Raw genomic sequence first — 23,658 nt, forward strand, 5'->3', positions numbered from 1 at the left:
AATGTGCCTGCTCTCGTCAGATCGCAGCAGCAATGCAGCTTAAGGCTTGGCAAGTACCAGCATGGGAGACTGGCTGGGAATCCCAAGTTCTGTTGACCTTTTTGAACCTGAAAATTGTGTTAGTTTCTCTATGAGATAGTAAAAGAAGGTTCAAACTGAACAGCTGCTGTCAACGGCCATTCTAAGCTGAATGTGCCTGCTCTCGTCAGATCGCAGCAGCAATGCAGCTTAAGGCTTGGCAAGTACCAGCATTGGAGACTGGCTGAGAATCCCAAGTTCCGTTGACCTTTTTGAACCTGAAAATTGTGTTAGTTTCTCTATGAGATAGTAAAAGAAGGTTCAAATTGAACAGCTGCTGTCAACGGCCATTCTAAGCTGAATGTGCTTGCTCTCGTCAGATCGCAGCAGCAATGCAGCTTAAGGCTTGGCAAGTACCAGCATGGGAGACTGGCTGGGAATCCCAAGTTCTGTTGACCTTTTTGAACCTGAAAATTGTTAGTTTCTCTGTCAAAGATGGTAAAAGAAGGTTCAAATTGAACAGCTGCTGTCAACGGCCATTCTAAGCTGAATGTGCCTGCTCTCGTCAGATCGCAGCAGCAATGCAGCTTAAGGCTTGGCAAGTACCAGCATGGGAGACTGGCTGGGAATCCCAAGTTCTGTTGACCTTTTTGAACCTGAAAATTGTTAGTTTCTCTGTCAAAGATGGTAAAAGAAGGTTCAAATTGAACAGCTGCTGTCAACGGCCATTCTAAGCTGAATGTGCCTGCTCTCGTCAGATCGCAGCAGCAATGCAGCTTAAGGCTTGGCATGTACCAGCATGGGAGACTGGCTGGGAATCCCAAGTTTCGTTGACCTTTTTGAACCTGAAAATTGTGTTAGTTTCTCTATGAGATAGTAAAAGAAGGTTCAAATTGAACAGCTGTTGTCAACGGCCATTCTAAGCTGAATGTGCGTGCTCTTGTCGGATCACAGCAGCGATGCGGCTTAAGGCTTGGCAAGTACCAGCATGGGAGACTGGCTGCGAATCCCAAGTTCCGTTGACCTTTTTGAACCTGAAAATTGTGTTAGTTTCTCTATGAGATAGTAAAAGAAGGTTCAAACTGAACAGCTGCTGTCAACGGCCATTCTAAGCTGAATGTGCCTGCTCTCGTCAGATCGCAGCAGCAATGCAGCTTAAGGCTTGGCAAGTACCAGCATGGGAGACTGGCTGGGAATCCCAAGTTCCGTTGACCTTTTTGAACCTGAAAATTGTGTTAGTTTCTCTATGAGATAGTAAAAGAAGGTTCAAATTGAACAGCTGCTGTCAACGGCCATTCTAAGCTGAATGTGCCTGCTCTCGTCAGATCGCAGCAGCAATGCAGCTTAAGGCTTGGCAAGTACCAGCATGGGAGACTGGCTGGGAATCCCAAGTTCCGTTGACCTTTTTGAACCTGAAAATTGTGTTAGTTTCTCTATGAGATAGTAAAAGAAGGTTCAAATTGAACAGCTGCTGTCAACGGCCATTCTAAGCTGAATGTGCCTGCTCTCGTCAGATCGCAGCAGCAATGCAGCTTAAGGCTTGGCAAGTACCAGCATGGGAGACTGGCTGGGAATCCCAAGTTCCGTTGACCTTTTTGAACCTGAAAATTGTGTTAGTTTCTCTATGAGATAGTAAAAGAAGGTTCAAATTGAACAGCTGCTGTCAACGGCCATTCTAAGCTGAATGTGCCTGCTCTTGTCAGATCGCAGCAGCTTAAGGCTTGGCAAGTACCAGCATGGGAGACTGGCTGGGAATCCCAAGTTCCGTTTAACTTTTTGAACCTGAAAATTGTGTTAGTTTCTCTATGAGATAGTAAAAGAAGGTTCAAATTGAACAGCTGCTGTCAACGGCCATTCTAAGCTGAATGTGCCTGCTCTCATCAGATCGCAGCAGCAATGCAGCTTAAGGCTTGGCAAGTACCAGCATGGGAGACTGGCTGGGAATCCCAAGTTCCGTTGACCTTTTTGAACCTGAAAATTGTGTTAGTTTCTCTATGAGATAGTAAAAGAAGGTTCAAATTGAACAGCTGCTGTCAACGGCCATTCTAAGCTGAATGTGCCTGCTCTCGTCAGATCGCAGCAGCAATGCAGCTTAAGGCTTGGCAAGTACCAGCATGGGAGACTGGCTGGGAATCCCAAGTTCCGTTGACCTTTTTGAACCTGAAAATTGTGTTAGTTTCTCTATGAGATAGTAAAAGAAGGTTCAAACTGAACAGCTGCTGTCAACGGCCATTCTAAGCTGAATGTGCCTGCTCTCGTCAGATCGCAGCAGCAATGCAGCTTAAGGCTTGGCAAGTAACAGCATGGGAGACTGGCTGGGAATCCCAAGTTCCGTTGACCTTTTTGAACCTGAAAATTGTGTTAGTTTCTCTATGAGATAGTAAAAGAAGGTTCAAATTGAACAGCTGCTGTCAACGGCCATTCTAAGCTGAATGTGCCTGCTCTCGTCAGATCGCAGCAGCAATGCAGCTTAAGGCTTGGCAAGTACCAGCATGGGAGACTGGCTGGGAATCCCAAGTTCCGTTAACCTTTTTGAACCTGAAAATTGTGTTAGTTTCTCTATGAGATAGTAAAAGAAGGTTCAAATTGAACAGCTGCTGTCAACGGCCATTCTAAGCTGAATGTGCCTGCTCTCGTCAGATCACAGCAGCAGCAATGCAGCTTAAGGCTTGGCAAGTACCAGCATGGGAGACTGGCTGGGAATCCCAAGTTCTGTTGACCTTTTTGAACCTGAAAATTGTGTTAGTTTCTCTATGAGATAGTAAAAGAAGGTTCAAACTGAACAGCTGCTGTCAACGGCCATTCTAAGCTGAATGTGCCTGCTCTCGTCAGATCGCAGCAGCAATGCAGCTTAAGGCTTGGCAAGTACCAGCATGGGAGACTGGCTGAGAATCCCAAGTTCCGTTGACCTTTTTGAACCTGAAAATTGTGTTAGTTTCTCTATGAGATAGTAAAAGAAGGTTCAAATTGAACAGCTGCTGTCAACGGCCATTCTAAGCTGAATGTGCTTGCTCTCGTCAGATCGCAGCAGCAATGCAGCTTAAGGCTTGGCAAGTACCAGCATGGGAGACTGGCTGGGAATCCCAAGTTCTGTTGACCTTTTTGAACCTGAAAATTGTTAGTTTCTCTGTCAAAGATGGTAAAAGAAGGTTCAAATTGAACAGCTGCTGTCAACGGCCATTCTAAGCTGAATGTGCCTGCTCTCGTCAGATCGCAGCAGCAATGCAGCTTAAGGCTTGGCAAGTACCAGCATGGGAGACTGGCTGGGAATCCCAAGTTCCGTTAACCTTTTTGAACCTGAAAATTGTGTTAGTTTCTCTATGAGATAGTAAAAGAAGGTTCAAATTGAACAGCGGCTGTCAACGGCAATTCTAAGCTGAATGTGCCTGCTCTCGTCAGATCGCAGCAGCAATGCAGCTTAAGGCTTGGCAAGTACCAGCATGGGAGACTGGCTGGGAATCCCAAGTTCCGTTGACCTTTTTGAACCTGAAAATTGTGTTAGTTTCTCTATGAGATAGTAAAAGAAGGTTCAAATTGAACAGCTGCTGTCAACGGCCATTCTAAGCTGAATGTGCCTGCTCTCGTCAGATCGCAGCAGCAATGCAGCTTAAGGCTTGGCAAGTACCAGCATGGGAGACTGGCTGGGAATCCCAAGTTCCGTTGAACTTTTTGAACCTGAAAATTGTGTTAGTTTCTCTATGAGATAGTAAAAGAAGGTTCAAATTGAACAGCTGCTGTCAACGGCCATTCTAAGCTGAATGTGCCTGCTCTCGTCAGATCGCAGCAGCAATGCAGCTTAAGGCTTGGCAAGTACCAGCATGGGAGACTGGCTGGGAATCCCAAGTTCTGTTGACCTTTTTGAACCTGAAAATTGTGTTAGTTTCTCTATGAGATAGTAAAAGAAGGTTCAAACTGAACAGCTGCTATCAACGGCCATTCTAAGCTGAATGTGCCTGCTCTCGTCAGATCGCAGCAGCAATGCAGCTTAAGGCTTGGCAAGTACCAGCATGGGAGACTGGCTGGGAATCCCAAGTTCCGTTGACCTTTTCGAACCTGAAAATTGTGTTAGTTTCTCTATGAGATAGTAAAAGAAGGTTCAAATTGAACAGCTGCTGTCAACGGCCATTCTAAGCTGAATGTGCCTGCTCTCGTCAGATCGCAGCAGCAATGCAGCTTAAGGCTTGGCAAGTACCAGCATGGGAGACTGGCTGGGAATCCCAAGTTCTGTTGACCTTTTTGAACCTGAAAATTGTGTTAGTTTTTCTATGAGATAGTAAAAGAAGGTTCAAATTGAACAGCTGCTGTCAACGGCCATTCTAAGCTGAATGTGCCTGCTCTCGTCAGATCGCAGCAGCAATGCAGATTAAGGCTTGGCAAGTACCAGCATGGGAGACTGGCTGGGAATCCCATGTTCTGTTGACCTTTTTGAACCTGAAAATTGTTAGTTTCTCTGTCAAAGATGGTAAAAGAAGGTTCAAATTGAACAGCTGCTGTCAACGGCCATTCTAAGCTGAATGTGCCTGCTCTCGTCAGATCGCAGCAGCAATGCAGCTTAAGGCTTGGCAAGTACCAGCATGGGAGACTGGCTGGGAATCCCAAGTTCCGTTGACCTTTTTGAACCTGAAAATTGTGTTAGTTTCTCTATGAGATAGTAAAAGAAGGTTCAAACTGAACAGCTGCTGTCAACGGCCATTCTAAGCTGAATGTGCCTGCTCTCGTGAGATCGCAGCAGCAATGCAGCTTAAGGCTTGGCAAGTAACAGCATGGGAGACTGGCTGGGAATCCCAAGTTCCGTTGACCTTTTTGAACCTGAAAATTGTGTTAGTTTCTCTATGAGATAGTAAAAGAAGGTTCAAATTGAACAGCTGCTGTCAACGGCCATTCTAAGCTGAATGTGCCTGCTCTCGTCAGATCGCAGCAGCAATGCAGCTTAAGGCTTGGCAAGTACCAGCATGGGAGACTGGCTGGGAATCCCAAGTTCCGTTAACCTTTTTGAACCTGAAAATTGTGTTAGTTTCTCTATGAGATAGTAAAAGAAGGTTCAAATTGAACAGCTGCTGTCAACGGCCATTCTAAGCTGAATGTGCCTGCTCTCGTCACATCGCAGCAGCAATGCAGCTTAAGGTTTGGCAAGTACCAGCATGGGAGACTGGCTGGGAATACCAAGTTCCGTTGACCTTTTTGAACCTGAAAATTGTGTTAGTTTCTCTATGAGATAGTAAAAGAAGGTTCAAATTGAACAGCTGCTGTCAACGGCCATTCTAAGCTTAATGTGCGTGCTCTTGTCGGATCACAGCAGCGATGCGGCTTAAGGCTTGGCAAGTACCAGCATGGGAGACTGGCTGCGAATCCCAAGTTCCGTTGACCTTTTTGAACCTGAAAATTGTGTTAGTTTCTCTATGAGATAGTAAAAGAAGGTTCAAACTGAACAGCTGCTGTCAACGGCCATTCTAAGCTGAATGTGCCTGCTCTCGTCAGATCGCAGCAGCAATGCAGCTTAAGGCTTGGCAAGTAACAGCATGGGAGACTGGCTGGGAATCCCAAGTTCCGTTGACCTTTTTGAACCTGAAAATTGTGTTAGTTGCTCTATGAGATAGTAAAAGAAGGTTCAAATTGAACAGCTGCTGTCAATGGCCATTCTAAGCTGAATGTGCCTGCTCTCGTCAGATCGCAGCAGCAATGCAGCTTAAGGCTTGGCAAGTACCAGCATGGGAGACTGGCTGGGAATCCCAAGTTCTGTTGACCTTTTTGAACCTGAAAATTGTTAGTTTCTCTGTCAAAGATGGTAAAAGAAGGTTCAAATTGAACAGCTGCTGTCAAGGGCCATTCTAAGCTGAATGTGCCTGCTCTCGTCAGATTGCAGCAGCAATGCAGCTAAAGGCTTGGCAAGTACCAGCATGGGAGACTGGCTGGGAATCCCAAGTTTCGTTGACCTTTTTGAACCTGAAAATTGTGTTAGTTTCTCTATGAGATAGTAAAAGAAGGTTCAAATTGAACAGCTGCTGTCAACGGCCATTCTAAGCTGAATGTGCGTGCTCTTGTCGGATCACAGCAGCGATGCGGCTTAAGGCTTGGCAAGTACCAGCATGGGAGACTGGCTGCGAATCCCAAGTTCCGTTGACCTTTTTGAACCTGAAAATTGTGTTAGTTTCTCTATGAGATAGTAAAAGAAGGTTCAAACTGAACAGCTGCTGTCAACGGCCATTCTAAGCTGAATGTGCCTGCTCTCGTCAGATCGCAGCAGCAATGCAGCTTAAGGCTTGGCAAGTACCAGCATGGGAGACTGGCTGGGAATCCCAAGTTCTGTTGACCTTTTTGAACCTGAAAATTGTTAGTTTCTCTGTCAAAGATGGTAAAAGAAGGTTCAAATTGAACAGCTGCTGTCAAGGGCCATTCTAAGCTGAATGTGCCGGCTCTCGTCAGATCGCAGCAGCAATGCAGCTAAAGGCTTGGCAAGTACCAGCATGGGAGACTGGCTGGGAATCCCAAGTTTCGTTGACCTTTTTGAACCTGAAAATTGTGTTAGTTTCTCTATGAGATAGTAAAAGAAGGTTCAAATTGAACAGCTGCTGTCAACGGCCATTCTAAGCTGAATGTGCGTGCTCTTGTCGGATCACAGCAGCGATGCGGCTTAAGGCTTGGCAAGTACCAGCATGGGAGACTGGCTGCGAATCCCAAGTTCCGTTGTCCTTTTTGAACCTGAAAATTGTGTTAGTTTCTCTATGAGATAGTAAAAGAAGGTTCAAACTGAACAGCTGCTGTCAACGGCCATTCTAAGCTGAATGTGCCTGCTCTCATCAGATCGCAGCAGCAATGCAGCTTAAGGCTTGGCAAGTACCAACATGGGAGACTGGCTGGGAATCCCAACTTCCGTTGACCTTTTTGAACCTGAAAATTGTGTTAGTTTCTCTATGAGATAGTAAAAGAAGGTTCAAACTGAACAGCTGCTGTCAACGGCCATTCTAAGCTGAATGTGCCTGCTCTCGTCAGATCGCAGCAGCAATGCAGCTTAAGGCTTGGCAAGTACCAGCATGGGAGACTGGCTGGGAATCCCAAGTTCTGTTGACCTTTTTGAACCTGAAAATTGTTAGTTTCTCTGTCAAAGATGGTAAAAGAAGGTTCAAATTGAACAGCTGCTGTCAACGGCCATTCTAAGCTGAATGTGCCTGCTCTCGTCAGATCGCAGCAGCAATGCAGCTTAAGGCTTGGCAAGTACCAGCATGGGAGACTGGCTGGGAATCCCAAGTTCCGTTGACCTTTTTGAACCTGAAAATTGTGTTAGTTTCTCTATGAGATAGTAAAAGAAGGTTCAAACTGAACAGCTGCTGTCAACGGCCATTCTAAGCTGAATGTGCCTGCTCTCGTCAGATCGCAGCAGCAATGCAGCTTAAGGCTTGGCAAGTAACAGCATGGGAGACTGGCTGGGAATCCCAAGTTCCGTTGACCTTTTTGAACCTGAAAATTGTGTTAGTTTCTCTATGAGATAGTAAAAGAAGGTTCAAATTGAACAGCTGCTGTCAACGGCCATTCTAAGCTGAATGTGCGTGCTCTCGTCAGATCGCAGCAGCAATGCAGCTTAAGGCTTGGCAAGTACCAGCATGGGAGACTGGCTGGGAATCCCAAGTTCCGTTAACCATTTTGAACCTGAAAATTGTGTTAGTTTCTCTATGAGATAGTAAAAGAAGGTTCAAATTGAACAGCTGCTGTCAACGGCCATTCTAAGCTGAATGTGCCTGCTCTCGTCAGATCGCAGCAGCAATGCAGCTTAAGGCTTGGCAAGTACCAGCATGGGAGACTGGCTGGGAATACCAAGTTCCGTTGACCTTTTTGAACCTGAAAATTGTGTTAGTTTCGCTGTCAAAGATGGTAAAAGAAGGTTCAAATTGAACAGCTGCTGTCAACGGCCATTCTAAGCTGAATGTGCCTGCTCTCGTCAGATCGCAGCAGCAATGCAGCTTAAGGCTTGGCAAGTACCAGCATGGGAGACTGGCTGGGAATCCCAAGTTTCGTTGACCTTTTTGAACCTGAAAATTGTGTTAGTTTCTCTATGAGATAGTAAAAGAAGGTTCAAATTGAACAGCTGCTGTCAACGGCCATTCTAAGCTGAATGTGCCTGCTCTTGTCAGATCGCAGCAGCTTAAGGCTTGGCAAGTACCAGCATGGGAGACTGGCTGGGAATCCCAAGTTCCGTTGACCTTTTTGAACCTGAAAATTGTGTTAGTTTCTCTATGAGATAGTAAAAGAAGGTTCAAATTGAACAGCTGCTGTCAACGGCCATTCTAAGCTGAATGTGCCTGCTCTCATCAGATCGCAGCAGCAATGCAGCTTAAGGCTTGGCAAGTACCAACATGGGAGACTGGCTGGGAATCCCAACTTCCGTTGACCTTTTTGAACCTGAAAATTGTGTTAGTTTCTCTATGAGATAGTAAAAGAAGGTTCAAACTGAACAACTGCTGTCAACGGCCATTCTAAGCTGAATGTGCCTGCTCTCGTCAGATCGCAGCAGCAATGCAGCTTAAGGCTTGGCAAGTACCAGCATGGGAGACTGGCTGGGAATCCCAAGTTCCGTTGACCTTTTTGAACCTGAAAATTGTGTTAGTTTCTCTATGAGATAGTAAAAGAAGGTTCAAATTGAACAGCTGCTGTCAACGGCCATTCTAAGCTGAATGTGCCTGCTCTCGTCAGATCGCAGCAGCAATGCAGCTTAAGGCTTGGCAAGTACCAGCATGGGAGACTGGCTGGGAATCCCAAGTTCTGTTGACCTTTTTGAACCTGAAAATAGTTAGTTTCTCTGTCAAAGATGGTAAAAGAAGGTTCAAATTGAACAGCTGCTGTCAACGGCCATTCTAAGCTGAATGTGCCTGCTCTCGTCAGATCGCAGCAGCAATGCAGCTTAAGGCTTGGCAAGTACCAGCATGGGAGACTGGCTGGGAATCCCAAGTTCCGTTGACCTTTTTGAACCTGAAAATTGTGTTAGTTTCTCTATGAGATAGTAAAAGAAGGTTCAAACTGAACAGCTGCTGTCAACGGCCATTCTAAGCTGAATGTGCCTGCTCTCGTCAGATCGCAGCAGCAATGCAGCTTAAGGCTTGGCAAGTAACAGCATGGGAGACTGGCTGGGAATCCCAAGTTCCGTTGACCTTTTTGAACCTGAACATTGTGTTAGTTTCTCTATGAGATAGTAAAAGAAGGTTCAAATTGAACAGCTGCTGTCAACGGCCATTCTAAGCTGAATGTGCGTGCTCTCGTCAGATCGCAGCAGCAATGCAGCTTAAGGCTTGGCAAGTACCAGCATGGGAGACTGGCTGGGAATCCCAAGTTCCGTTAACCTTTTTGAACCTGAAAATTGTGTTAGTTTCTCTATGAGATAGTAAAAGAAGGTTCAAATTGAACAGCTGCTGTCAACGGCCATTCTAAGCTGAATGTGCCTGCTCTCGTCAGATCGCAGCAGCAATGCAGCTTAAGGCTTGGCAAGTACCAGCATGGGAGACTGGCTGGGAATACCAAGTTCCGTTGACCTTTTTGAACCTGAAAATTGTGTTAGTTTCTCTATGAGATAGTAAAAGAAGGTTCAAACTGAACAGCTGCTGTCAACGGCCATTCTAAGCTGAATGTGCCTGCTCTCGTCAGATCGCAGCAGCAATGCAGCTTAAGGCTTGGCAAGTACCAGCATGGGAGACTGGCTGAGAATCCCAAGTTCCGTTGACCTTTTTGAACCTGAAAATTGTGTTAGTTTCTCTATGAGATAGTAAAAGAAGGTTCAAATTGAACAGCTGCTGTCAATGGCCATTCTAAGCTGAATGTGCTTGCTCTCGTCAGATCGCAGCAGCAATGAAGCTTAAGGCTTGGCAAGTACCAGCATGGGAGACTGGCTGGGAATCCCAAGTTCTGTTGACCTTTTTGAACCTGAAAATTGTTAGTTTCGCTGTCAAAGATGGTAAAAGAAGGTTCAAATTGAACAGCTGCTGTCAACGGCCATTCTAAGCTGAATGTGCCTGCTCTCGTCAGATCGCAGCAGCAATGCAGCTTAAGGCTTGGCAAGTACCAGCATGGGAGACTGGCTGGGAATCCCAAGTTTCGTTGACCTTTTTGAACCTGAAAATTGTGTTAGTTTCTCTATGAGATAGTAAAAGAAGGTTCAAATTGAACAGCTGTTGTCAACGGCCATTCTAAGCTGAATGTGCGTGCTCTTGTCGGATCACAGCAGCGATGCGGCTTAAGGCTTGGCAAGTACCAGCATGGGAGACTGGCTGCGAATCCCAAGTTCCGTTGACCTTTTTGAACCTGAAAATTGTGTTAGTTTCTCTATGAGATAGTAAAAGAAGGTTCAAACTGAACAGCTGCTGTCAACGGCCATTCTAAGCTGAATCTGCCTGCTCTCGTCAGATCGCAGCAGCAATGCAGCTTAAGGCTTGGCAAGTACCAGCATGGGAGACTGGCTGGGAATCCCAAGTTCCGTTGACCTTTTTGAACCTGAAAATTGTGTTAGTTTCTCTATGAGATAGTAAAAGAAGGTTCAAACTGAACAGCTACTGTCAACGGCCATTCTAAGCTGAATTTGCCTGCTCTCGTCAGATCGCAGCAGCAATGCAGCTTAAGGCTTGGCAAGTACCAGCATGGGAGACTGGCTGGGAATCCCAAGTTCCGTTGACCTTTTTGAACCTGAAAATTGTGTTAGTTTCTCTATGAGATAGTAAAAGAAGGTTCAAATTGAACAGCTGCTGTCAACGGCCATTCTAAGCTGAATGTGCCTGCTCTCGTCAGATCGCAGCAGCAATGCAGCTTAAGGCTTGGCAAGTACCAGCATGGGAGACTGACTGGGAATCCCAAGTTCCGTTGACCTTTTTGAACCTGAAAATTGTGTTAGTTTCTCTATGAGATAGTAAAAGAAGGTTCAAATTGAACAGCTGCTGTCAACGGCCATTCTAAGCTGAATGTGCCTGCTCTCGTCAGATCGCAGCAGCAATGCAGCTTAAGGCTTGGCAAGTACCAGCATGGGAGACTGGCTGGGAATCCCAAGTTCTGTTGACCTTTTTGAACCTGAAAATTGTGTTAGTTTTTCTATGAGATAGTAAAAGAAGGTTCAAATTGAACAGCTGCTGTCAACGGCCATTCTAAGCTGAATGTGCCTGCTCTCGTCAGATCGCAGCAGCAATGCAGATTAACGCTTGGCAAGTACCAGCATGGGAGACTGGCTGGGAATCCCAAGTTCTGTTGACCTTTTTGAACCTGAAAATTGTTAGTTTCTCTGTCAAAGATGGTAAAAGAAGGTTCAAATTGAACAGCTGCTGTCAACGGCCATTCTAAGCTGAATGTGCCTGCTCTCGTCAGATCGCAGCAGCAATGCAGCTTAAGGCTTGGCAAGTACCAGCATGGGAGACTGGCTGGGAATCCCAAGTTCCGTTAACCTTTTTGAACCTGAAAATTGTGTTAGTTTCTCTATGAGATAGTAAAAGAATGTTCAAATTGAACAGCTGCTGTCAACGGCCATTCTAAGCTGAATGTGCCTGCTCTCGTCAGATCGCAGCAGCAATGCAGCTTAAGGCTTGGCAAGTACCAGCATGGGAGACTGGCTGGGAATCCCAAGTTCTGTTGACCTTTTTGAACCTGAAAATTGTGTTAGTTTTTCTATGAGATAGTAAAAGAAGGTTCAAATTGAACAGCTGCTGTCAACGGCCATTCTAAGCTGAATGTGCCTGCTCTCGTCAGATCGCAGCAGCAATGCAGATTAACGCTTGGCAAGTACCAGCATGGGAGACTGGCTGGGAATCCCAAGTTCTGTTGACCTTTTTGAACCTGAAAATTGTTAGTTTCTCTGTCAAAGATGGTAAAAGAAGGTTCAAATTGAACAGCTGCTGTCAACGGCCATTCTAAGCTGAATGTGCCTGCTCTCGTCAGATCGCAGCAGCAATGCAGCTTAAGGCTTGGCAAGTACCAGCATGGGAGACTGGCTGGGAATCCCAAGTTCCGTTGACCTTTTTGAACCTGAAAATTGTGTTAGTTTCTCTATGAGATAGTAAAAGAAGGTTCAAACTGAACAGCTGCTGTCAACGGCCATTCTAAGCTGAATGTGCCTGCTCTCGTCAGATCGCAGCAGCAATGCAGCTTAAGGCTTGGCAAGTACCAGCATGGGAGACTGGCTGGGAATCCCAAGTTTCGTTGACCTTTTTGAACCTGAAAATTGTGTTAGTTTCTCTATGAGATAGTAAAAGAAGGTTCAAATTGAACAGCTGTTGTCAACGGCCATTCTAAGCTGAATGTGCGTGCTCTTGTCGGATCACAGCAGCGATGCGGCTTAAGGCTTGGCAAGTACCAGCATGGGAGACTGGCTGCGAATCCCAAGTTCCGTTGACCTTTTTGAACCTGAAAATTGTGTTAGTTTCTCTATGAGATAGTAAAAGAAGGTTCAAACTGAACAGCTGCTGTCAACGGCCATTCTAAGCTGAATGTGCCTGCTCTCGTCAGATCGCAGCAGCAATGCAGCTTAAGGCTTGGCAAGTACCAGCATGGGAGACTGGCTGGGAATCCCAAGTTCCGTTGACCTTTTTGAACCTGAAAATTGTGTTAGTTTCTCTATGAGATAGTAAAAGAAGGTTCAAATTGAACAGCTGCTGTCAACGGCCATTCTAAGCTGAATGTGCCTGCTCTCGTCAGATCGCAGCAGCAATGCAGCTTAAGGCTTGGCAAGTACCAGCATGGGAGACTGGCTGGGAATCCCAAGTTCTGTTGACCTTTTTGAACCTGAAAATTGTTAGTTTCTCTGTCAAAGATGGTAAAAGAAGGTTCAAATTGAACAGCTGCTGTCAACGGCCATTCTAAGCTGAATGTGCCTGCTCTTGTCAGATCGCAGCAGCTTAAGGCTTGGCAAGTACCAGCATGGGAGACTGGCTGGGAATCCCAAGTTCTGTTGACCTTTTTGAACCTGAAAATTGTGTTAGTTTCTCTATGAGATAGTAAAAGAAGGTTCAAATTGAATAGCTGCTGTCAACGGCCATTCTAAGCTGAATGTGCGTGCTCTTGTCGGATCACAGCAGCGATGCGGCTTAAGGCTTGGCAAGTACCAGCATGGGAGACTGGCTGTGAATCCCAAGTTCCGTTGACCTTTTTGAACCTGAAAATTGTGTTAGTTTCTCTATTAGATAGTAAAAGAAGGTTCAAACTGAACAGCTGCTGTCAACGGCCATTCTAAGCTGAATGTGCCTGCTCTCGTCAGATCGCAGCAGCAATGCAGCTTAAGGCTTGGCAAGTACCAGCATGGGAGACTGGCTGGGAATCCCAAGTTCTGTTGACCTTTTTGAACCTGAAAATTGTGTTAGTTTCTCTATGAGATAGTAAAAGAAGGTTCAAATTGAACAGCTGCTGTCAACGGCCATTCTAAGCTGAATGTGCCTGCTCTTGTCAGATCGCAGCAGCTTAAGGCTTGGCAAGTACCAGCATGGGAGACTGGCTGGGAATCCCAAGTTCCGTTGAACTTTTTGAACCTGAAAATTGTGTTAGTTTCTCTATGAGATAGTAAAAGAAGGTTCAAATTGAACAGCTGCTGTCAACGGCCATTCTAAGCTGAATGTGCCTGCTCTCATCAGATCGCAGCAGCAATGCAGCTTAAGGCTTGGCAAGTACCAGCATGGGAGACTGGCTGGGAATCCCAAGTTCCGTTGACCTTTTTGAACCTGAAAATTGTGTTAGTTTCTCTATGAGATAGTAAAAGAAGGTTCAAATTGAACAGCTGCTGTCAACGGCCATTCTAAGCTGAATGTGCCTGCTCTCGTCAGATCGCAGCAGCAATGCAGCTTAAGGCTTGGCACGTACCAGCATGGGAGACTGGCTGGGAATCCCAAGTTCCGTTGACCTTTTTGAACCTGAAAATTGTGTTAGTTTCTCTATGAGATAGTAAAAGAAGGTTCAAATTGAACAGCTGCTGTCAACGGCCATTCTAAGCTGAATGTGCGTGCTCTTGTCGGATCACAGCAGCGATGCGGCTTAAGGCTTGGCAAGTACCAGCATGGGAGACTGGCTGTGAATCCCAAGTTCTGTTGACCTTTTTGAACCTGAAAATTGTGTTAGTTTCTCTATGAGATAGTAAAAGAAGGTTCAAACTGAACAGCTGCTGTCAACGGCCATTCTAAGCTGAATGTGCCTGCTCTCGTCAGATCGCAGCAGCAATGCAGCTTAAGGCTTGGCAAGTACCAGCATGGGAGACTGGCTGGGAATCCCAAGTTCTGTTGACCTTTTTGAACCTGAAAATTGTGTTAGTTTCTCTATGAGATAGTAAAAGAAGGTTCAAATTGAACAGCTGCTGTCAACGGCCATTCTAAGCTGAATGTGCCTGCTCTTGTCAGATCGCAGCAGCTTAAGGCTTGGCAAGTACCAGCATGGGAGACTGGCTGGGAATCCCAAGTTCCGTTGACCTTTTTGAACCTGAAAATTGTGTTAGTTTCTCTATGAGATAGTAAAAGAAGGTTCAAATTGAACAGCTGCTGTCAACGGCCATTCTAAGCTGAATGTGCCTGCTCTCGTCAGATCGCAGCAGCAATGCAGCTTAAGGCTTGGCAAGTACCAGCATGGGAGACTGGCTGGGAATCCCAAGTTCCGTTGAGCTTTTTGAACCTGAAAATTGTGTTAGTTTCTCTATGAGATAGTAAAAGAAGGTTCAAACTGAACAGCTGATATCAACGGCCATTCTAAGCTGAATGTGCCTGCTCTCGTCAGATCGCAGCAGCAATGCAGCTTAAGGCTTGGCAAGTACCAGCATGGGAGACTGGCTGGGAATCCCAAGTTCCGTTGACCTTTTTGAACCTGAAAATTGTGTTAGTTTCTCTATGAGATAGTAAAAGAAGGTTCAAATTGAACAGCTGCTGTCAACGGCCATTCTAAGCTGAATGTGCCTGCTCTCGTCAGATCGCAGCAGCAATGCAGCTTAAGGCTTGGCAAGTACCAGCATGGGAGACTGGCTGGGAATCCCAAGTTCTGTTGACCTTTTTGAACCTGAAAATTGTGTTAGTTTTTCTATGAGATAGTAAAAGAAGGTTCAAATTGAACAGCTGCTGTCAACGGCCATTCTAAGCTGAATGTGCTTGCTCTCGTCAGATCGCAGCAGCAATGCAGCTTAAGGCTTGGCAAGTACCAGCATGGGAGACTGGCTGGGAATCCCAAGTTCTGTTGACCTTTTTGAACCTGAAAATTGTTAGTTTCTCTGTCAAAGATGGTAAAAGAAGGTTCAAATTGAACAGCTGCTGTCAAGGGCCATTCTAAGCTGAATGTGCCGGCTCTCGTCAGATCGCAGCAGCAATGCAGCTAAAGGCTTGGCAAGTACCAGCATGGGAGACTGGCTGGGAATCCCAAGTTCCGTTGACCTTTTTGAACCTGAAAATTGTGTTAGTTTCTCTATGAGATAGTAAAAGAAGGTTCAAACTGAACAGCTGCTGTCAACGGCCATTCTAAGCTGAATGTGCCTGCTCTCGTCAGATCGCAGCAGCAATGCAGCTTAAGGCTTGGCAAGTAACAGCATGGGAGACTGGCTGGGAATCCCAAGTTCCGTTGACCTTTTTGAACCTGAAAATTGTGTTAGTTTCTCTATGAGATAGTAAAAGAAGGTTCAAATTGAACAGCTGCTGTCAACGGCCATTCTAAGCTGAATGTGCCTGCTCTCGTCAGATCGCAGCAGCAATGCAGCTTAAGGCTTGGCAAGTACCAGCATGGGAGACTGGCTGGGAATCCCAAGTTCCGTTAACCTTTTTGAACCTGAAAATTGTGTTAGTTTCTCTATGAGATAGTAAAAGAAGGTTCAAATTGAACAGCTGCTGTCAACGGCCATTCTAAGCTGAATGTGCCTGCTCTCGTCCGATCGCAGCAGCAATGCAGCTTAAGGCTTGGCAAGTACCAGCATGGGAGACTGGCTGGGAATACCAAGTTCCGTTGACCTTTTTGAACCTGAAAATTGTGTTAGTTTCTCTATGAGATAGTAAAAGAAGGTTCAAATTGAACAGCTGCTGTCAACGGCCATTCTAAGCTGAATGTGCCTGCTCTCGTCAGATCGCAGCAGCAATGCAGCTTAAGGCTTGGCAAGTACCAGCATGGGAGACTGGCTGGGAATCCCAAGTTCCGTTGACCTTTTTGAACCTGAAAATTGTGTTAGTTTCTCTATGAGATAGTAAAAGAAGGTTCAAATTGAACAGCTGCTGTCAACGGCCATTCTAAGCTGAATGTGCCTGCTCTCGTCAGATCGCAGCAGCAATGCAGCTTAAGGCTTGGCAAGTACCAGCATGGGAGACTGGCTGGGAATCCCAAGTTCTGTTGACCTTTTTGAACCTGAAAATTGTTAGTTTCTCTGTCAAAGATGGTAAAAGAAGGTTCAAATTGAACAGCTGCTGTCAACGGCCATTCTAAGCTGAATGTGCCTGCTCTTGTCAGATCGCAGCAGCTTAAGGCTTGGCAAGTACCAGCATGGGAGACTGGCTGGGAATCCCAAGTTCTGTTGACCTTTTTGAACCTGAAAATTGTGTTAGTTTCTCTATGAGATAGTAAAAGAAGGTTCAAATTGAATAGCTGCTGTCAACGGCCATTCTAAGCTGAATGTGCGTGCTCTTGTCGGATCACAGCAGCGATGCGGCTTAAGGCTTGGCAAGTACCAGCATGGGAGACTGGCTGTGAATCCCAAGTTCCGTTGACCTTTTTGAACCTGAAAATTGTGTTAGTTTCTCTATTAGATAGTAAAAGAAGGTTCAAACTGAACAGCTGCTGTCAACGGCCATTCTAAGCTGAATGTGCCTGCTCTCGTCAGATCGCAGCAGCAATGCAGCTTAAGGCTTGGCAAGTACCAGCATGGGAGACTGGCTGGGAATCCCAAGTTCTGTTGACCTTTTTGAACCTGAAAATTGTGTTAGTTTCTCTATGAGATAGTAAAAGAAGGTTCAAATTGAACAGCTGCTGTCAACGGCCATTCTAAGCTGAATGTGCCTGCTTTTGTCAGATCGCAGCAGCTTAAGGCTTGGCAAGTACCAGCATGGGAGACTGGCTGGGAATCCCAAGTTCCGTTGAACTTTTTGAACCTGAAAATTGTGTTAGTTTCTCTATGAGATAGTAAAAGAAGGTTCAAATTGAACAGCTGCTGTCAACGGCCATTCTAAGCTGAATGTGCCTGCTCTCATCAGATCGCAGCAGCAATGCAGCTTAAGGCTTGGCAAGTACCAGCATGGGAGACTGGCTGGGAATCCCAAGTTCCGTTGACCTTTTTGAACCTGAAAATTGTGTTAGTTTCTCTATGAGATAGTAAAAGAAGGTTCAAATTGAACAGCTGCTGTCAACGGCCATTCTAAGCTGAATGTGCCTGCTCTCGTCAGATCGCAGCAGCAATGCAGCTTAAGGCTTGGCACGTACCAGCATGGGAGACTGGCTGGGAATCCCAAGTTCCGTTGACCTTTTTGAACCTGAAAATTGTGTTAGTTTCTCTATGAGATAGTAAAAGAAGGTTCAAATTGAACAGCTGCTGTCAACGGCCATTCTAAGCTGAATGTGCGTGCTCTTGTCGGATCACAGCAGCGATGCGGCTTAAGGCTTGGCAAGTACCAGCATGGGAGACTGGCTGTGAATCCCAAGTTCTGTTGACCTTTTTGAACCTGAAAATTGTGTTAGTTTCTCTATGAGATAGTAAAAGAAGGTTCAAACTGAACAGCTGCTGTCAACGGCCATTCTAAGCTGAATGTGCCTGCTCTCGTCAGATCGCAGCAGCAATGCAGCTTAAGGCTTGGCAAGTACCAGCATGGGAGACTGGCTGGGAATCCCAAGTTCTGTTGACCTTTTTGAACCTGAAAATTGTGTTAGTTTCTCTATGAGATAGTAAAAGAAGGTTCAAATTGAACAGCTGCTGTCAACGGCCATTCTAAGCTGAATGTGCCTGCTCTTGTCAGATCGCAGCAGCTTAAGGCTTGGCAAGTACCAGCATGGGAGACTGGCTGGGAAGCCCAAGTTCCGTTGACCTTTTTGAACCTGAAAATTGTGTTAGTTTCTCTATGAGATAGTAAAAGAAGGTTCAAATTGAACAGCTGCTGTCAACGGCCATTCTAAGCTGAATGTGCCTGCTCTCGTCAGATCGCAGCAGCAATGCAGCTTAAGGCTTGGCAAGTACCAGCATGGGAGACTGGCTGGGAATCCCAAGTTCCGTTGAGCTTTTTGAACCTGAAAATTGTGTTAGTTTCTCTATGAGATAGTAAAAGAAGGTTCAAACTGAACAGCTGCTATCAACGGCCATTCTAAGCTGAATGTGCCTGCTCTCGTCAGATCGCAGCAGCAATGCAGCTTAAGGCTTGGCAAGTACCAGCATGGGAGACTGGCTGGGAATCCCAAGTTCCGTTGACCTTTATGAACCTGAAAATTGTGTTAGTTTCTCTATGAGATAGTAAAAGAAGGTTCAAATTGAACAGCTGCTGTCAACGGCCATTCTAAGCTGAATGTGCCTGCTCTCGTCAGATCGCAGCAGCAATGCAGCTTAAGGCTTGGCAAGTACCAGCATGGGAGACTGGCTGGGAATCCCAAGTTCTGTTGACCTTTTTGAACCTGAAAATTGTGTTAGTTTTTCTATGAGATAGTAAAAGAAGGTTCAAATTGAACAGCTGCTGTCAACGGCCATTCTAAGCTGAATGTGCTTGCTCTCGTCAGATCGCAGCAGCAATGCAGCTTAAGGCTTGGCAAGTACCAGCATGGGAGACTGGCTGGGAATCCCAAGTTCTGTTGACCTTTTTGAACCTGAAAATTGTTAGTTTCTCTGTCAAAGATGGTAAAAGAAGGTTCAAATTGAACAGCTGCTGTCAAGGGCCATTCTAAGCTGAATGTGCCGGCTCTCGTCAGATCGCAGCAGCAATGCAGCTAAAGGCTTGGCAAGTACCAGCATGGGAGACTGGCTGGGAATCCCAAGTTCCGTTGACCTTTTTGAACCTGAAAATTGTGTTAGTTTCTCTATGAGATAGTAAAAGAAGGTTCAAACTGAACAGCTGCTGTCAACGGCCATTCTAAGCTGAATGTGCCTGCTCTCGTCAGATCGCAGCAGCAATGCAGCTTAAGGCTTGGCAAGTACCAGCATGGGAGACTGGCTGGGAATCCCAAGTTCCGTTGACCTTTTTGAACCTGAAAATTGTGTTAGTTTCTCTATGAGATAGTAAAAGAAGGTTCAAATTGAACAACTGCTGTCAACGGCCATTCTAAGCTGAATGTGCCTGCTCTCGTCAGATCGCAGCAGCAATGCAGCTTAAGGCTTGGCAAGTACCAGCATGGGAGACTGGCTGGGAATCCCAAGTTCTGTTGACCTTTTTGAACCTGAAAATTGTTAGTTTCTCTGTCAAAGATGGTAAAAGAAGGTTCAAATTGAACAGCTGCTGTCAACGGCCATTCTAAGCTGAATGTGCCTGCTCTTGTCAGATCGCAGCAGCTTAAGGCTTGGCAAGTACCAGCATGGGAGACTGGCTGGGAATCCCAAGTTCCGTTGACCTTTTTGAACCTGAAAATTGTGTTAGTTTCTCTATGAGATAGTAAAAGAAGGTTCAAATTGAACAGCTGCTGTCAACGGCCATTCTAAGCTGAATGTGCCTGCTCTCGTCAGATCGCAGCAGCAATGCAGCTTAAGGCTTGGCAAGTACCAGCATGGGAGACTGGCTGGGAATCCCAAGTTCCGTTGAGCTTTTTGAACCTGAAAATTGTGTTAGTTTCTCTATGAGATAGTAAAAGAAGGTTCAAACTGAACAGCTGCTATCAACGGCCATTCTAAGCTGAATGTGCCTGCTCTCGTCAGATCGCAGCAGCAATGCAGCTTAAGGCTTGGCAAGTACCAGCATGGGAGACTGGCTGGGAATCCCAAGTTCCGTTGACCTTTTTGAACCTGAAAATTGTGTTAGTTTCTCTATGAGATAGTAAAAGAAGGTTCAAATTGAACAGCTGCTGTCAACGGCCATTCTAAGCTGAATGTGCCTGCTCTCGTCAGATCGCAGCAGCAATGCAGCTTAAGGCTTGGCAAGTACCAGCATGGGAGACTGGCTGGGAATCCCAAGTTCTGTTGACCTTTTTGAACCTGAAAATTGTGTTAGTTTTTCTATGAGATAGTAAAAGAAGGTTCAAATTGAACAGCTGCTGTCAACGGCCATTCTAAGCTGAATGTGCTTGCTCTCGTCAGATCGCAGCAGCAATGCAGCTTAAGGCTTGGCAAGTACCAGCATGGGAGACTGGCTGGGAATCCCAAGTTCTGTTGACCTTTTTGAACCTGAAAATTGTTAGTTTCTCTGTCAAAGATGGTAAAAGAAGGTTCAAATTGAACAGCTGCTGTCAAGGGCCATTCTAAGCTGAATGTGCCGGCTCTCGTCAGATCGCAGCAGCAATGCAGCTAAAGGCTTGGCAAGTACCAGCATGGGAGACTGGCTGGGAATCCCAAGTTCCGTTGACCTTTTTGAACCTGAAAATTGTGTTAGTTTCTCTATGAGATAGTAAAAGAAGGTTCAAACTGAACAGCTGCTGTCAACGGCCATTCTAAGCTGAATGTGCCTGCTCTCGTCAGATCGCAGCAGCAATGCAGCTTAAGGCTTGGCAAGTAACAGCATGGGAGACTGGCTGGGAATCCCAAGTTCCGTTGACCTTTTTGAACCTGAAAATTGTGTTAGTTTCTCTATGAGATAGTAAAAGAAGGTTCAAATTGAACAGCTGCTGTCAACGGCCATTCTAAGCTGAATGTGCCTGCTCTCGTCAGATCGCAGCAGCAATGCAGCTTAAGGCTTGGCAAGTACCAGCATGGGAGACTGGCTGGGAATCCCAAGTTCCGTTAACCTTTTTGAACCTGAAAATTGTGTTAGTTTCTCTATGAGATAGTAAAAGAAGGTTCAAATTGAACAGCTGCTGTCAACGGCCATTCTAAGCTGAATGTGCCTGCTCTCGTCAGATCGCAGCAGCAATGCAGCTTAAGGCTTGGCAAGTACCAGCATGGGAGACTGGCTGGGAATACCAAGTTCCGTTGACCTTTTTGAACCTGAAAATTGTGTTAGTTTCTCTATGAGATAGTAAAAGAAGGTTCAAATTGAACAGCTGCTGTCAACGGCCATTCTAAGCTGAATGTGCCTGCTCTCGTCAGATCGCAGCAGCAATGCAGCTTAAGGCTTGGCAAGTACCAGCATGGGAGACTGGCTGGGAATCCCAAGTTCCGTTGACCTTTTTGAACCTGAAAATTGTGTTAGTTTCTCTATGAGATAGTAAAAGAAGGTTCAAATTGAACAGCTGCTGTCAACGGCCATTCTAAGCTGAATGTGCCTGCTCTCGTCAGATCGCAGCAGCAATGCAGCTTAAGGCTTGGCAAGTACCAGCATGGGAGACTGGCTGGGAATCCCAAGTTCTGTTGACCTTTTTGAACCTGAAAATTGTTAGTTTCTCTGTCAAAGATGGTAAAAGAAGGTTCAAATTGAACAGCTGCTGTCAACGGCCATTCTAAGCTGAATGTGCCTGCTCTTGTCAGATCGCAGCAGCTTAAGGCTTGGCAAGTACCAGCATGGGAGACTGGCTGGGAATCCCAAGTTCTGTTGACCTTTTTGAACCTGAAAATTGTGTTAGTTTCTCTATGAGATAGTAAAAGAAGGTTCAAATTGAATAGCTGCTGTCAACGGCCATTCTAAGCTGAATGTGCGTGCTCTTGTCGGATCACAGCAGCGATGCGGCTTAAGGCTTGGCAAGTACCAGCATGGGAGACTGGCTGTGAATCCCAAGTTCCGTTGACCTTTTTGAACCTGAAAATTGTGTTAGTTTCTCTATTAGATAGTAAAAGAAGGTTCAAACTGAACAGCTGCTGTCAACGGCCATTCTAAGCTGAATGTGCCTGCTCTCGTCAGATCGCAGCAGCAATGCAGCTTAAGGCTTGGCAAGTACCAGCATGGGAGACTGGCTGGGAATCCCAAGTTCTGTTGACCTTTTTGAACCTGAAAATTGTGTTAGTTTCTCTATGAGATAGTAAAAGAAGGTTCAAATTGAACAGCTGCTGTCAACGGCCATTCTAAGCTGAATGTGCCTGCTCTTGTCAGATCGCAGCAGCTTAAGGCTTGGCAAGTACCAGCATGGGAGACTGGCTGGGAATCCCAAGTTCCGTTGAACTTTTTGAACCTGAAAATTGTGTTAGTTTCTCTATGAGATAGTAAAAGAAGGTTCAAATTGAACAGCTGCTGTCAACGGCCATTCTAAGCTGAATGTGCCTGCTCTCATCAGATCGCAGCAGCAATGCAGCTTAAGGCTTGGCAAGTACCAGCATGGGAGACTGGCTGGGAATCCCAAGTTCCGTTGACCTTTTTGAACCTGAAAATTGTGTTAGTTTCTCTATGAGATAGTAAAAGAAGGTTCAAATTGAACAGCTGCTGTCAACGGCCATTCTAAGCTGAATGTGCCTGCTCTCGTCAGATCGCAGCAGCAATGCAGCTTAAGGCTTGGCACGTACCAGCATGGGAGACTGGCTGGGAATCCCAAGTTCCGTTGACCTTTTTGAACCTGAAAATTGTGTTAGTTTCTCTATGAGATAGTAAAAGAAGGTTCAAATTGAACAGCTGCTGTCAACGGCCATTCTAAGCTGAATGTGCGTGCTCTTGTCGGATCACAGCAGCGATGCGGCTTAAGGCTTGGCAAGTACCAGCATGGGAGACTGGCTGTGAATCCCAAGTTCTGTTGACCTTTTTGAACCTGAAAATTGTGTTAGTTTCTCTATGAGATAGTAAAAGAAGGTTCAAACTGAACAGCTGCTGTCAACGGCCATTCTAAGCTGAATGTGCCTGCTCTCGTCAGATCGCAGCAGCAATGCAGCTTAAGGCTTGGCAAGTACCAGCATGGGAGACTGGCTGGGAATCCCAAGTTCTGTTGACCTTTTTGAACCTGAAAATTGTGTTAGTTTCTCTATGAGATAGTAAAAGAAGGTTCAAATTGAACAGCTGCTGTCAACGGCCATTCTAAGCTGAATGTGCCTGCTCTTGTCAGATCGCAGCAGCTTAAGGCTTGGCAAGTACCAGCATGGGAGACTGGCTGGGAAGCCCAAGTTCCGTTGACCTTTTTGAACCTGAAAATTGTGTTAGTTTCTCTATGAGATAGTAAAAGAAGGTTCAAATTGAACAGCTGCTGTCAACGGCCATTCTAAGCTGAATGTGCCTGCTCTCGTCAGATCGCAGCAGCAATGCAGCTTAAGGCTTGGCAAGTACCAGCATGGGAGACTGGCTGGGAATCCCAAGTTCCGTTGAGCTTTTTGAACCTGAAAATTGTGTTAGTTTCTCTATGAGATAGTAAAAGAAGGTTCAAACTGAACAGCTGCTATCAACGGCCATTCTAAGCTGAATGTGCCTGCTCTCGTCAGATCGCAGCAGCAATGCAGCTTAAGGCTTGGCAAGTACCAGCATGGGAGACTGGCTGGGAATCCCAAGTTCCGTTGACCTTTTTGAACCTGAAAATTGTGTTAGTTTCTCTATGAGATAGTAAAAGAAGGTTCAAATTGAACAGCTGCTGTCAACGGCCATTCTAAGCTGAATGTGCCTGCTCTCGTCAGATCGCAGCAGCAATGCAGCTTAAGGCTTGGCAAGTACCAGCATGGGAGACTGGCTGGGAATCCCAAGTTCTGTTGACCTTTTTGAACCTGAAAATTGTGTTAGT

The 23,658-nt window shown here is 45.7% G+C and overlaps 12 pseudogenes; all 12 read left to right on the forward strand.

Moving 5' to 3' along the window:
• The first annotated feature begins 1,861 nt into the window (after positions 1-1,861).
• LOC140098654 (5S ribosomal RNA) lies at positions 1,862-1,979 on the forward strand (annotated as a pseudogene).
• Positions 1,980-13,560: 11,581 nt separating this feature from the next.
• LOC140098655 (5S ribosomal RNA) lies at positions 13,561-13,678 on the forward strand (annotated as a pseudogene).
• A 2,142-nt stretch (positions 13,679-15,820) lies between these two features.
• On the forward strand, positions 15,821-15,938 carry LOC140098551 (5S ribosomal RNA; annotated as a pseudogene).
• Positions 15,939-17,127: 1,189 nt separating this feature from the next.
• On the forward strand, positions 17,128-17,245 carry LOC140098656 (5S ribosomal RNA; annotated as a pseudogene).
• Positions 17,246-21,269: 4,024 nt separating this feature from the next.
• Positions 21,270-21,388, forward strand: LOC140081212 (5S ribosomal RNA; annotated as a pseudogene).
• A 440-nt stretch (positions 21,389-21,828) lies between these two features.
• On the forward strand, positions 21,829-21,947 carry LOC140081213 (5S ribosomal RNA; annotated as a pseudogene).
• A 251-nt stretch (positions 21,948-22,198) lies between these two features.
• Positions 22,199-22,317, forward strand: LOC140101649 (5S ribosomal RNA; annotated as a pseudogene).
• A 70-nt stretch (positions 22,318-22,387) lies between these two features.
• Positions 22,388-22,506, forward strand: LOC140086201 (5S ribosomal RNA; annotated as a pseudogene).
• A 259-nt stretch (positions 22,507-22,765) lies between these two features.
• Positions 22,766-22,884, forward strand: LOC140081214 (5S ribosomal RNA; annotated as a pseudogene).
• Positions 22,885-23,135: 251 nt separating this feature from the next.
• LOC140088327 (5S ribosomal RNA) lies at positions 23,136-23,254 on the forward strand (annotated as a pseudogene).
• Positions 23,255-23,324: 70 nt separating this feature from the next.
• On the forward strand, positions 23,325-23,443 carry LOC140085074 (5S ribosomal RNA; annotated as a pseudogene).
• Positions 23,444-23,513: 70 nt separating this feature from the next.
• Positions 23,514-23,632, forward strand: LOC140081215 (5S ribosomal RNA; annotated as a pseudogene).
• The last annotated feature ends 26 nt before the right edge of the window (positions 23,633-23,658 follow it).

The sequence above is a fragment of the Engystomops pustulosus genome, chromosome 9 (genome assembly GCF_040894005.1).
Source record: "Engystomops pustulosus chromosome 9, aEngPut4.maternal, whole genome shotgun sequence".
Taxonomy (NCBI): domain Eukaryota; kingdom Metazoa; phylum Chordata; class Amphibia; order Anura; family Leptodactylidae; genus Engystomops; species Engystomops pustulosus.